This window comes from Narcine bancroftii, chromosome 4, assembly GCF_036971445.1.
Source record: "Narcine bancroftii isolate sNarBan1 chromosome 4, sNarBan1.hap1, whole genome shotgun sequence".
NCBI classification, from domain to species: Eukaryota; Metazoa; Chordata; class Chondrichthyes; order Torpediniformes; family Narcinidae; genus Narcine; species Narcine bancroftii.
This window is the reverse complement of record NC_091472.1, coordinates 302,094,718-302,107,860: the sequence shown is the minus strand read 5'-3', so window position 1 is coordinate 302,107,860 and position 13,143 is coordinate 302,094,718. Positions and strand designations below refer to the sequence as shown.

At 44.2% G+C, this 13,143-nt stretch overlaps 1 protein-coding gene across 1 annotated transcript in view; it reads right to left on the bottom strand.

Annotated features, from left to right (window-relative positions):
• rapgef4a (Rap guanine nucleotide exchange factor 4a) overlaps positions 1–8,933 on the bottom strand; it is a 269,780-nt gene extending 260,847 nt beyond the window's left edge. The window contains exon 1 of the mRNA XM_069935742.1: positions 8,861–8,933. The gene's annotated coding sequence lies outside the window, so the exon portion shown is untranslated. The remainder of the gene's footprint in view (positions 1–8,860) is intronic.
• Between the last annotated feature and the right edge of the window lie 4,210 nt (positions 8,934–13,143).

The window sequence follows — 13,143 nt, the reverse complement described above, 5'->3', positions numbered from 1 at the left end:
GTCCTCTGGACCACGAGGGCTTTGACCAGGCGGAACTCACAAACCATCTTCCAAATGGGTTTTTTCCACAAGCTTGTCAGCTTGTCCTGTTCCAGTCCCAGCTGCTGCTGCTGAACTGTAAAACTGTAGAACTGAATTCCCTCTCTCTTTCTGAGAAAAGCCTGTTTGACTCTCTCTGCTTGCAAAACCATATGACCCTATTAAAGCAGCAAACTGCACTCAGACAGCCTGCGGCTCTGAACCGAATCCTCAAAGTTCTTTCATCTGTTGCTTTTCAAAACAGCAATCCATTAGTGAAGTCTCTATAGGCACTTCCCAAAGCTTTTGCAAAGGGACTCAAGCCGGCATCTCTGGCTTGAGCAGAGCTCCAGTATTTTAAATGAGATTTGTTTTGAAGTGTTTGTATGTGACATTCACTAAAAAAACCCTGACACAATCTATCTCCCAAAAACATATCTATATACAATATAAAATACAACACAATCTGTCAGAGCAGCACTAATGCGTACAAGTTATAAATACCATGGGGAAAAAATGATGGTGAACCTGCCCTCGCAGAATTCCATATGGCAGAGAAAGGGCTGTATGACTGGTCGCAGCAACGGAGCATTTATGGATGGGTTTCTTCGCCGTACGGCTTTCTTGGAAGTGAGGTCAACCATTGCTTTTTCCCACAGTCTTTATAAATTGTGTGCTATAGTGCTACCAATTTTCCCACACTGTTTAAAAATTGTCCACCACTGCTATTTATTGCTATTTATTTATTTTTTCTCTCTCTCTCTCTCTCTCTCTCTCTCTCTCTCTCTCTCTCTCCCCCTCCCTCTGCGTCTTTCCCATGGCAGTTAATACCTTCATTTAATCTTTTCTTCCTTCACGTTCCTGCACTCACGCAACAATTTGGGTCATTTCAATCCCACAATGCAATTACCCGTGTCACACTTGCCTGATTGCAATGCCAGCATCTGCAGAAGCTGGGGACTGTACTAGGGGTTGAGGCCGTCAATCCCCAGCATGAGATGGCGTCATCTGATGCTCATGTTGAGCCGATTTTGCTTTCACACTTGGCCCTTTACAGGCTGATTGGTGGTGAATTCCTGGGATCACTTGCAAGTGTGAAAGGGGCTATTGTGTCCTGGCTGAAAGTCATTCCAAAGTTATTACAATATTGTTGTTCTTGCTATGGATCTACCGGCTGGTGCATTTTTCAGCATTATGACTCGAATGTACAACTAGCATTGACAACAAGTTTTTCTGAATGAAGTACCATTATTTCTGGTGTCCTTTCTAGATGTATGAACATTATCTACCAGGATACTTAATAAACTGTTTAATTGTGCCCAGCTTCACAATGTACCACCAAATATCAAAGAAGACAGGATGTAATACTAAGGGTAAATTTGTTTATTTTTCTAAGTTTGACCAATCAAAACTGAATGAGTAATTTGTAGCACTTTGATGTTACAGCAGATCAAACAAGTATTTTATCTTAAAATGTAATTGCACAAATGCTTAGTAACACCAGCAATAAAGCAGTGATCAAAATGCTTGATGTAGAAAATAAAGCCATGATAATTTATACTATGATAACTTGACAAAAGATAACCTGCAAAATGTGTCATACTTCCAGTTAAATAATAATAAGATCAAAGCTGATCATTTTCCATTTCTGTCATAAGGAATATCCCCTGCCAGTAACCATTTCCGTCTAATGATCCACTCAGACTGATCAGTCCATGGAAAGGTTCCAAATACTATAGATCTGAACCTAAGGGGTAAACATAAAATCCTATCTTTATCAAGAATACTTATTCTCAACTACTTCATAACATCATTCTATGCTCTCGTTAGCTCTTCCTCATTCTTCTCCCCCTTAAAACTTTCATCTCCCAACTTTAATCAACTGTATTTCCAAGTTCCTTTTGCTTGACAGAAATTCAAATAAAATTAAACACCAAAGCAGTTTCCCCACACTACATGCATGTACTATCTTTCCATCTTGCTGACGTAAGCCCCTTTCACACTTACAAGTGATCTCAGGAATTAACCGCCAATCGGCCTTTAAAGTGCCTGGTGTGAAAGTAAAATCTTCTCAACGCCGGCGTCAGATGACGTCATCTCATGCTGGGGATTGACGGCCTCGACCCCTAGTACAATCCCCAGCGTCTGCAGACGCCGGCGTTGCAATCAGGTAAGTGTGACACGGGTAATTGCATTGTGAGATTGGAATGACCCAAGATTTTGTGTGAGTGCAGGAACGTGAAGGAAGAGAAGATTAAAATGAAAGTATAAACTTTGCTATGGGTACGTCGCAGTGGTGGGGTGGGGGGGGGGGGGGCGGGGAGAGAGAGAGAGAGAGAGAGAGAGAGAGAGAGAGAGAGAGAGAGAGAGAGAGAGAGAGGAAATAAGTAGCAATAAATAGCAATAGCGGACAATTTTTAAACAGTTGGTAGTACTAAAGCACTCAATTCATAAAGACCGTGGGGAAAAAGCAATGGTGGACCTCATTTCCCAGAATGCTGTGCAGCAGAGAAACCTCTCTATAAATGCTCTGTTGCTGCAGCCACTCATATATCCCTTTCTCTGCCACATGGAATTCTGAGAGGGCAGGTCCACCATCACTTTTTTCCCATGGTATTTATAAATTGTACGCATTAGTGCTACCAAGTTTCCCATACTGTATAAATTGAGCGCTATAGCACTACGAATTTTCCCATGCTGTATAAATTGTGTGCTATTGCTATTTATTGCTAACACTTTCCCACGATCTCTTATAAAGGTTTATATAGGTCAGCACAACAGGGGCTAAAGGTCTCGTACCGTGCTGGACATAAAGCTTAATTATGTAATAATTTGGTTCAAATAAGATCATAATACATTGATCAAGATTTAGGGCAGGTCCACCATCGCTCAATGGGTCATGACATCACTGGTAGAACAGTCCTAACCCCAGGGATGGCTCCTTGCAAGTGTAAAAGTGTTCAGTGTCCCAGTTAGGAGTGGTCAAGTGTGAAAAGCCAAACCCTCATTCCTATCCTGGGACATTGAACGGCCTATTTAGTGGGATGCAAGTGTGAAATCAATGAAAGTATGCATTGATTTGTTATCACCTTCCATATGGTTGTTCAGCAATCAAGTTGCGTATCATAAGATTAAAAATGATAATCAAAAGAGAAAAGCAAATTGTCTTCCCTATATTATACCAACATGTTTCGCGGACATTGAAGTACTTTGTAAGGGTAGTCAATTTTGTACTGTGGGAAACTGTAAGCCAATTTGTATAGCACAAAATCTCAGAAAACCAAAATGATAGTGAACAGACTTTCTGCTTTGGAAATGTTGATTTAAGAAAAAAAAAGGTCAGCAAGTAAAGAATAATTCTCCAACACTTTAAAATAATGGAACAAAATCTTTTGCATTCAATAGAGCAGTTTAACATTTTATCTAACGGTAAACAGCACCTCTGACAATGCCGTGCTCTTTTCTCAATGCAAGTCTAGATTTATCTGTTCATAGCTCTGGAGTTAAACATTGTGAATGTGCTAACACTGGAGAGACTTCTGATTTTCAATGAGATTTGCTTCTCAGTGAGAGAGTGCGTTCATCCTTTTTTTTAAATTTTGAAAATGTGGGTTAAGAAGGAGAAACGCAAACTTATTTTTCCCCATAATGTCCAGAGTTCCAGAGTTCAGAGTTACAAAAACATACCATTCGGACATTAACCACATGACCACTTTTACGCCTCCACCCAAGTCTTCACATTTCTTTGTCTGAGATAGACAGCATTTGTGTGGCACTTCAGCCATTCTAAATAAGATATCCTCAAATAAATATACTTGTTCACAATTGGGTATCAACGAAGCAATGTGGGCCATCAATAATATCAGAATTATATTTAAACAGAGCCTGCAACGCTATGGCCTGGAATTTCTCTCACTTTACCATTGCAGTAAAGTTAGGATAAACCTTGATTCAGTGTCATTCAGCACAGAATAGGCCCTTCAGTCCAACTCATCCATGCTGATCAAGCTGGCAATCTGGGCTAGTCCCATTTGCCTGCGTTTGGTCCATATCTTTCTAAAGCTTTCCTATTCATATAGCTGACCAAATGTTCTTTGAACAATATAATTTCCCCCACTTCTATAGCTTCCTTGACAGCTCAGTTAAGGTGAAAAACCCCTCAGGTCCCTCTTAAGTCTCTCCCTTCTCGCCTTGATCCCAGTTCTAGAATTATCTGCCCTGAAGAAAATACCATCAGCATTCACTTTATCCAAGCCCCTCACTTTTCAGCCTCCTGTGGTCCAGCAATTAAAGACACAGGCTATCCATCCCCTCATTATAACTCAAGCCCTCCAGTCCTGGCAACATCTTGGTTTATCTTCTCTGCACTACATCCATCTTATTGATATCTTTTGTTTATGTGGGTCACCAAAACTGCACATCAAGTGTGGTCTCACCAACACCTTGTACAACTGTACCATGATGCCCCTACTTTTGAGTTCACTACCCTGTCGCATGAGGGAAAGCATGCTGAACCATGAGGGAAAGCCTGCTGAATGCCTTCTTCACTATCCATTCAACCTGAATGGCTGCTTTCAGGGAACTGTATCCCTAAGGTTCTCTCTTCTAAAACACCCTCTAGGACTCTACCTTTCACTGTGTAAGTCCTACCCTGGTTTGACTTAAATAAAGTGCATCACCTATCTCTTGTCACAGTTAAATTCCCTTTGCCACTCCTTGGACCACCTTCTCAATTGGTGTAGTGGTTAGGACAATGCCTTTACAGAGCCAGCGATTGGGACCACGGTTCGAATCCCACACTGTCTGTAAGGAGTTTGTACATTCTCCCCGTGTCTGTGTGGGTTTCCCCCAGGGGCTCCGGTTTTTCCCACTGTTCAAAACATAGGTTAATTGTGTGTAAGTTGGCCGGCACAGATTCATGGGCTAAAATGGCCTGTTATCGTGCTGTATGTCTAAATATCCTGTTGTTTACCAAGACATCCTTGGTGCCATCTGCAAATTTACTCATAAATGCCACCCAAATCATTAATATATTGTAAGTAATGCAATAATGGCAGGTTACGGGCCTGGTACCTAGTGGCAATGACAACCCAAATTGTTTTGTTGTTTCCTGAGTCAGGAGTGTTATAGACTTCTCTCTGCTTTTCTGAATAAATATAGAACCAACAACTTTCAAATAAAGTGATTGACAACATCCTATACAAAGCAGCCAATTCTTTCTTCTTCTTCTTTGGCTTGACTTCGAGGACAAAGATTTATGGAGGGGTATGTCCACGTCTGCTGCAGGCTCGTTGGTGACTGACAAGTCCGATGCGGGACAGGCAGGCACGGTTGCAGCGGTTGCAAGGGAAAATTGGTTGGTTGGAGTTGGGTGTTGGGTTTTTCATCCTTTGTCTTTTGTCAGAGAGGTGGGCTCTGGTCTTCTTCAAAGGAGGTTGCAGCCCGCCGAACTGTGAGGCGCCAAGATGCACGGTTGGAGGCGATATCAGCCCATTGGCGGTGGTCAATGTGGCAGGCACCAAGAGATTTCTTTAAGCAGTCCTTGTACCTCTTCTTTGGTGCACCTCTGTCTCGGTGGCCAGTGGAGAGCTCGCCATATAACACGATCTTGGGAAGGCGATGATCCAGCCAATTAGCATCCTAGCAACTGCTATTAACATTTATACCACTATCAATGACATAGGGTGCCTGCAGCATATACCATCTCTAAAATACAATGCAGTTACTGATCTAAGCTACTCAGACAGGACAGTGAACCGGAATTCACTGTCTATGTATTGTTCAGATGGCTGACCCCTCCCCTAGCTCCACTCTCACCTACCCTAATATAAACCCTGGTTTTCCCGCCCTTACCTCAGATTCACCTGAGGACTATTGTATCTACTGTCCATTGATTGTAAGCTATTAAAAGTGTATTATACTCCTCACTCATCTCAGAGTGCAATCAGCCACGTTACAATTTTAATAGCTTAACATTGAAACAGGATGGAAGCCCTGTTGAAGCCAAGCATGCTCCAGATCGGCCCTCTGTCCCCTGAAGCCTTGGAGGTATTCGCCTACTGGCTGGAGTGCTTCCAGTCCTACATGATGGCCACACAAGACGTCTTCAACTCGGATGGTCTCCAGAGATTGGCTCTTCTCTCTCAAGTTGGCCCCAAAGGGTACGTTGTCATCAGAGACTGTGCTACCTATGAGCCAGCCATAGAAGGCCCACTACGAAGCCCCAGAACAACGTGCTGGCGAGGCACCGACTCTCTTAATGTCAGCAGCATCTGGGTGAGAAAGGAGGAACAAATCATCCTTGTGGCAGGAGTGAGGTCAACGTATGTGAGGCAGCGACTGCTGGAGTTGGGGGGAAGAAAGACTTGGCCAGCACCCTAGAGCTAGTGAAAGTGCTCAAGCAGGCCCAACTCAGAGATGATGACCTCACAAGCAAAAGCAGTGCCTTTTCAGAAGACCAGGTCATTGGGGCGCCAGTGACCCCCATAGCCCCAGCACCAACTGCTGCGGCCACATGCGACCAGGGATCCTACTTCTGTGGACAGGCACAACACCCCCTGTGCCCTATGCCCCAGGAAGGACTCTGTGAGTGCAGGATGTGGTAAGCAAGGGCACTGGGGGAAGGTCTGCTGGTCTAAAGGGAATCCAAAGAGGGCGACCACGTGAACAACCCCTGAATCATCACTCAGCCCATGCCCGAATCCTGAAGGACCAGTCCCCGCCTCTCTATGCTGCTTGCCACCAGCATCTTGCTGCACCTCGTGGTGGGACCCACCACTGGAAGTGAAGCATCACAGGAAGCCACAGTGGCCATCTTGCCATGCTTCGAGGTCAGAGCCACCAAGTCCGTCGTCGGATTAAGATGGAGGTTGGCCATCTAGCCACGCCTCATGATCGACGCCATCTTGTCTACCTGGGGGCCAAGAGGAGAGAGTCGACATCAGCATGGGGAGTGAGGGGTTTCCGGAGCACTGGCATCAGTCGTCCTGAATAACTGATTGCTTAGTAGACACTGGCTCCACTGAGAGCTTTATAAACTCTGTGACGGCTCTGCGGTACAACTTAGAGTGTACCCCACAGATTATCATATTTTCCAAGATTCTCACTCGCACTCTGTGACGATCCAGGGGTATTGCATGGTAAATCTAACTGTAAAAGGGGAGAATTTTGTAAGTTCCGAATGTATGCACTGAAGGATTTGCGTGCTTCTGTGCTGCTGGGCCTGGTCACCTTAAAAGTATGACCATGGAGTACTCAGGACCACTTCCTCCAATCACAGTGCAGAATGGAAGGTCCCAAAAGCCACGTGCGGTCTCTCCACCCTAATTATTGATCCCTCACCCCACTGTTCCTGAACCTGACTCCCGATTTCAAACCAATAGCTACAAAGAGCAGGTGATACAGTGAGGGGGATTGGGAATTTATCAGAGCTGAGACAGTGGCTACTCAAAGAAAACATCACTGAACCTAGCAACAGCCCATGGAGAGCCCAGGTAGTAGTCGTGAAAGGGGAAGAAAAGTCCAGGCTAGTGATTGACTATAGCCAAACAATCATTTCACACTCCTGGACGCATATGCCTCCCTCAAATTTCTGAGATGGTAAATGAAATTGTGCAGTATCTGGTCTATTCGACCATTGATCTGAAAGCTGCATACCATCAGATACCAATCTGTTCCAAGGAATGTTCCCTACACAGTATTTGAGGCAGACGGAGAGCTCTATCAGTTCCAGAGGGTCCCTTTTTGCATCACTAATGGGGTCTCAGTCTTCCAGAGACAGATGGACAAAATGGTCAACGAGTACAGGTTGAAGGCCACCTTCCTTTATCTCGACAATGTCACTATTTGTGGACACTCTCTGGAAGACCATGACGCCAACCTCCAGTGGTTTCTCAACACAGCCTAGGGCCTGAACCTCACATACAACTCCAGTAAGTGCATGTTCCGGACAAAATGCATAGCGATCCTAGGCTATGTGGTGAAGAATGGCATCATTGTCCCTGACCCCGATTGAATGCGCCCCCTGTTAGACCTCCTGATCCCGAAGACCATGAAAGCCTTAATAAGGGGTCTGGGCCTCTTCTCCTACTATGCCCAGTGGGTCCCTCACTACATGGATAAAATCAGCCCCCTCTTAACCTCTACTTCTTTCCAATTGTTGGCCATATTACACTCGGCTTTCGGGTACGTTAAGAGCTACATCATAACGGCCACCATGCATGCGGTAGATGAGAATGTACCCTTCCAGGTGGAAGTAGGTATGGCCACTATCCTTAACCAGACGGGTAGGCCAGTTGCCTTTTTCTCCCACATCCTACAAGGCCATGAGCTTCGGAACCCATCAGTGGAGAAAGAGTATCAACCCATTGTAGAGACCATCAGGCCCTGGAGGCATTACCTGGCCATCAGAAAATTTACACTGCTCACTAACCAGCCATTGGTGGTATTTATGTTTAATAGTGCAAAAAGGGGCAAGGTGGAGAATCGAACTCTCCATTTATAATTATGACATAGTACACAGGCCAGGTACTCTCCATGAACCTCCAGATGCCCTGTCAAGAGGAATCTGTGCCTCTGCACACACCGGCCAGTTGCGGTCACTGCCCGATGAGGTTTGCCACCCAGGCATCACCTGCATGGCTCATTTCATCATGGCATGCAACCTCCCCTACTCCGTTGAGGACATCAGGGAAATGACGAGGTCCTGCCAGGCCTGCACAGAGTGCAAGCCGCACTTCTACCGCCCCGACATAGCGCACCTGGTAAAGGCAACCTGCCTCTTCAAATGACATTGTCGATTTCAAGGGTCCCCCCCCTTTCACCAATGGAAATTTGTACTTACTCAACATCATCAACGAGTATTGACGTTTTCCGTTCGCCATCCCCTGCCCAGACATGACTACCACCATGGTCATCAAGGTCTTGCATTCTATTTTCACCCTGTTCAGGTATCCCAGCTGTATCCATAGCGACCGGGGCTCATCATTTATGAGCAAAGAACTATGCCAGTACCTGCTCATAAGGGCCATTGTCTCAAGCAGGACGACTAGCTACAATCCCCAGGGGAACAGACGAGTTGAAATAGAGAACGCAACTATATGGAAAGCCATGAAATTAGTTCTTTAGTCCAAAGACCTTCCAGGCTCACGCTGGCAAGAAGTCCTATCCATGGCGTTCACTCCATAAGTTCGCTCCTCTGCCCGGTGACCATCACAACTCCTCATGAGCTTATGTTTAAGTTCCAGAGGAAATCTACATCTGGCACTACTCTCCCACTGATGGCACCAGGGCCATTCCTGCTGAGAAAGCATGTGAGGAAGAGCAAGACAGACTCCTGATGGAGAGTGTGCACCTGCTGCACCCCAACCCAACATATGCCTATGTGGCATACCTTGATGTCAGAGGGGACACCGTCTCGATCAGAGACCTGGCACCCACCAGAACTGAGAGTCTGATGCCTCAAGTGTGCCAGGAACTACCAAGTACCCCACTCTGGACACTGCTCGGGAAGTGGACCAATTCACTCCACGATCTGAGCCGGAGCCCTCGAAACCCATAGGCCCTGTACCACAGTGGGTCCAGGAAGTTCAAGAACCCAAAGTCCTCCATGGCGCTCGACCAGACTGAACTTGTAAATATTTGTAAAGTGTTAGTTTTTTTTGAATGAATGGTCTCTGTTTTTCACCCACAGGCTCAATTCTGAAGGAAGGGATGAACGCAGTCAACTGGAATTCACTGTCTTTGTATTGTTCAGATGGCTAGCTCCTCCCCGGCTCCACCCTCACCTTCCCCAATATAAACCCTAGTTTTCCTACCTTACCTCAGATTCACCTGAGAGCTATTGTGTCTACTGGCCATTGATTGTAAGCTATTGAAAGTGTGTTGTACTCCTCACTGGTCTCGAGTGTATTCAGTCGGGCTACAAATAACATGACCAAAAGCTGCAAACTCTATCTCCAAGAGGGGCAAGAGAGCAGAAGCACCACCATAGACAGTGTCCACTTCAAGTCACACAGCACCCTGAATTGGAAATAAATCGCCATTCCTTCATTGAAACTAGGTCTAAATTCTGAAACTCTTGACCTATCACCAGAAGGGCAACAGTAGTTCAAGAAGGTGGCTCACAACAATCCTCTCAAGGACACCTAGGGTCGGGCAATAATGCTGTCCTTGTCAGTGATGCCCAGATATGAAAAATGTTCAGTAAGAATCGGAAGTAGGATACGCAGCCTCTCTAGCCTGATATACTGACGAGAGGATCTATATCTCAACTTTATTTTTATGCACTTACCTCAGAACCCTTGATACAATTACCAGCAAAAATCCCTCAATTCCAATCTTGAAAACTTTTTTTTAAATTCATGAATGAAATGTCATTATCAAGATCAGCATTTACCACTCATCGGCAAGTGCCCTTGAAAAGGTGATGGTTTTCTTTGTGAAAGTTCTCCCACAATGAGATAGGGTATTCCTCTATTTTGATCCAGATACAATGGAAGATTGCTAATAAATTTTCAAGGGAAGTAATTGTGTCGAGGATCTCAGACTTCCAAAACCAGATTTGGCTTAATCTTCCATTACTTGTCCAGATCCTCTTTCTTCAGGTTGAATGGCTGTCAAACATGGGACGTTAATTGTATTAATTTGTGAGGGGTTCTTAAACAAATTTCCCATTTTTTGATGTGAGGAACTGCTTTGAATGCAGACCTTGAAATCAGCTGTTGTATCATCTTTGATAGGTGACTAGACAGTGCATTAATTACCAGGTTCATAGTTTGAAACAGAGTAGCTCAAGTGTGTGATAGTTTTGACTGACAGATCTGTGTCCAGAAGCTTTCAATGAAGCTTTTTCTGCAATTCTGTGAGTTCAAGACTCAATCAACATCCTAGAAATAGTAGAGAATCAAAGCTTTCTGTATCCATAGCAATAAATCACCAGGCAAAAAATACGTGCTGTCAGTACGTAGGGTATGACAAAAGATAACTTAGAAGAATCAGCCGTATTATTTTAAAGAACCATAGAATGCTACAGCTCAGAAAACAGGACATTCAGCCTTCTAGTTTATAAACCTCCTAGCATATAAAATTCTGCAGTGATCCAGTACGCTTTAAGTTAGAATAAATGAGTTTATTATTTAAGCTTATTCCAATAATTTGGCACATAATGACATGGTTTCTGTTCAAACCCGAGTCTCATGATTGTTTATCAGACACTGCAGACAAAAATACACTCCAGTCAATATCAATTACATGAGAATAGTCGCTTACTGAATCTTGCATTAAGTTTAAAATGAAAACACTTGAACACTGTACCTTTTGGAATTGGCAATCAATTTACTTATACTTTTTTTTTGTTTGAACATGAGGTAATTGGCTTTGAAGTTTGGAAAATGAATAAAAGATCATTCTTGTCCAAACTGATGGTTTTACATTTACACAAACACTTGGTAATCTGTAACAAATGTATCTTAAAAAGAGGCCTTAACATCAAATCAATATTCCAGAAGTGAGAGAACCAATCAACAAAAAAAAAACAAAGCAAATCACAACCCTGATCTCTTGAATGGACGTTAATTAGTTAGAAAAAAGCATCGTTCAACACAAAACAAGACATTGCTGCAGCAGGGCTTTCTTGTCAACCAGCTGCCATATTATGTAGTTGACTGAGAGAACAACAAGGAAGGCACAATACATGCAGTGTCTGACTAATTCCCAGTAACAAATAATAGCGGCAACACACAAAATACTGGAGGAACTCAGTGGATCAGGTAGGATCCATGGAAGGCAAAATCTTTGGGGGCAAGAATCCTTAATCAAGGATACCAAGAAACAGGCAATGTCTGAAAACCAGTACAGGCAGATGTACAATGTACTATTGGGGAAATAACATTGAACCTACTTTGCTAAAGTAATGGGAAAACATGGTTTGTGTTCTATATTATGATTGTCCCGCATCGGACTTGTCAGCCACAAACGAGTCTGCAGCTGACGTGAACATTTACCCCCTCCATAAATCTTCGTCCGCTAAGCCAAGCCAAAGAAAAAAAGATCTTCTACTAATTTTAGAAATAAACGCTCTTGACATCTATCGGGCTAGAAACATAAGGAGAACAGTATTACAACATCCCAAAATATTTTATATCACACACATCTGCTTATTTGCGTAATGCCGTCTTTACAGTAGGAGCACGATTATGTACACATCATGTGTTTTAGAGCTGTTATTTGTAGAATAAATAATGGAAGACTACACAAAAGAGTCTGGAAAAGCAACCACCTGAAGAAACACACAAAGATCAGCGTGTACAGAGCCGTTGTCATACCCACGCTCCTGTTCGGCTCCAAATCATGAGTCCTCTACCGGCATCACCCACGGCTCCTAGAACGCTTCCATCAGCGCTGTCTCCGCTCCATCCTCAACATTCATTGGAATGACTTCATCACCAACATCGAAGTACTCGAGCTGGCAGAGTCCACAAGCATCGAATCCATGCTGCTGAAGACCCAACTGTGTTGGGTGGGTCACGTCTCCAGAATGGAGGACCATCGCCTTCCCAAGATCGTGTTCTATGGCGAGCTCTCCACTGGCCACCGAGACAGAGGTGCACCAAAGAAGAGGTACAAGGACTGCTTAAAGAAATATCTTGGTGCCTGCCACATTGACCACCGCCAGTGGGCTGATATCGCCTCCAACCGTGCATCTTGGCACCTCACAGTTCGGCGGGCAGCAACCTCCTTTGAAGAAGACCGCAGAGCCCACCTCACTGACAAAAGACAAAGGAGGAAAAACCCAACACCCAACCCCAACCAACCAATTTTCCCTTGCAACTGCTGCAACTGTGCCTGCCTGTCCCACATCGGACTTGTCAGTCACCAACGAGCCTGCAGCAGACATGGACATACCCTCCATAAATCTTCGTCCGCGAAGCCAAGCCAAAGTAAAGTAATGATCAGGACCCCAAGGAGATTTCTTTGATCCAGTTTGAAATAATTCCATAAATTGTTTTCTATCTATTTAGGATGTCTTATTGATGTGGAGCATCAATTTAAATTATGTGCTCAAGTTCACAGAGCAGAACTTGAACTCACAATTCAGACAAGGGCTGAGATCAGCAATGTGAACAA